The sequence below is a fragment of the Oncorhynchus nerka genome, linkage group LG26 (genome assembly GCF_034236695.1).
Source record: "Oncorhynchus nerka isolate Pitt River linkage group LG26, Oner_Uvic_2.0, whole genome shotgun sequence".
In the NCBI taxonomy this organism is placed as follows: domain Eukaryota; kingdom Metazoa; phylum Chordata; class Actinopteri; order Salmoniformes; family Salmonidae; genus Oncorhynchus; species Oncorhynchus nerka.
The window spans coordinates 40,743,734-40,744,957 of NC_088421.1; the positions used below are offsets into that span (position 1 = coordinate 40,743,734).

The 1,224-nt window shown below is 37.9% G+C and overlaps 1 protein-coding gene across 1 annotated transcript in view; it reads left to right on the top strand.

Annotated features, from left to right (window-relative positions):
* Nucleotides 1–905, top strand: part of LOC115119686 (BAH and coiled-coil domain-containing protein 1-like) — an 18,612-nt gene extending 17,707 nt beyond the window's left edge. Inside the window, exon 7 of the mRNA XM_065010964.1 lies at nucleotides 1–905. This exon is cut by the window's left edge and continues 3,232 nt beyond it. The gene's annotated coding sequence lies outside the window, so the exon portion shown is untranslated.
* The last annotated feature ends 319 nt before the right edge of the window (nucleotides 906–1,224 follow it).

Below are 1,224 nucleotides of genomic sequence, written 5' to 3' on the forward strand. Positions count from 1 at the left end.
TGTTTTGTGTGTGTTTGTATGTGCATGCATATGTATGTTTGCGTGTGTGCGTATGTTTGTATGTGCATGCGTATGTATGTTTGCGTGTGTGTGTGTGTGTGTTTGTATGTGCATGCATACGGATGTTTGTGTGTGTGTGTGTTTGTATGTGCATGCGTATGTATGTTTGCGTGTGTGTGTGTGTGTGTTTGTATGTGCATGCATACGGATGTTTGTGTGTGTGTGTGTGTGTTTGTATGTGCATGCGTATGTATGTTTGCGTGTATGTGTGTGTGTTTGTATGTGCATGCATACGGATGTTTTGTGTGTGTGTGTGTGTGTTTGTATGTGCATGCGTATGTATGTTTGCGTGTGCTTGCGTGCAAGATACTGCATGCCTGTTAAAAAAAGGCCACTGGATATGATGAAATTAGAATGTAGTTTTGGAACTCCCGTGTCTTCACGTATAACGAGAGAGACAGCCTTAGCATTTTGTTTGGAGGCCAGGTGCTATACTAAGATGGCTCAGAGAAGTTGCATTGAAGTTCAGTGATTGGGCAGAATATTGCAAAGGCTCATGGGCCAAAGAAAATCAGGATGCAGGAGCATCTTTCTTTTCAACACACTTTTGGTCATATAAGGGAAGGTAAATATAAGGTGTGAAAGGTATGCAGTCTCTGATAGAGTTGTTATGGTAAATATTAACATCATGTTGACACATGATGTTTAATATGATGATTATTATTTTAATATTGTGATGTTGAATTATCTCCTGCTATCAATGTTATAAAGACATGTAGATGTGCAAGTTTGGGGTAAATGTTTTACAAATAAATACTTTCATAATATAAATCTGTCAAAAATGTTTTAGTATCAAGATTTTTTTATCTGGGTTATGAATAAATATCACAACTTAAAACAACGTATTATTTGTGTTGCTAATTTATACACCTATGTCCAGCACCTATGTCTGGATGATAATGAATCATTTTTCTTGATGAATTCTTTGATAGCAATATGAATTAGCCGCTTGTGCTGTCCTTTATTGGCAAAAAAAATCTTGATCGCTGGTGCTGGTGAGACTGCTCTGTTTCGACCAATGAGAAGGGTGCTCTATGGTGGAATCTAGAGTGCTTTGCACCACGTTCCATGACTAACGCGAATGCAGTGAGCAGTGTACTCACAGTATGATGAGTGCAAGGTTGGGGTCAATCCCAATTTAATTTGAAATTCCAATTAAATTCT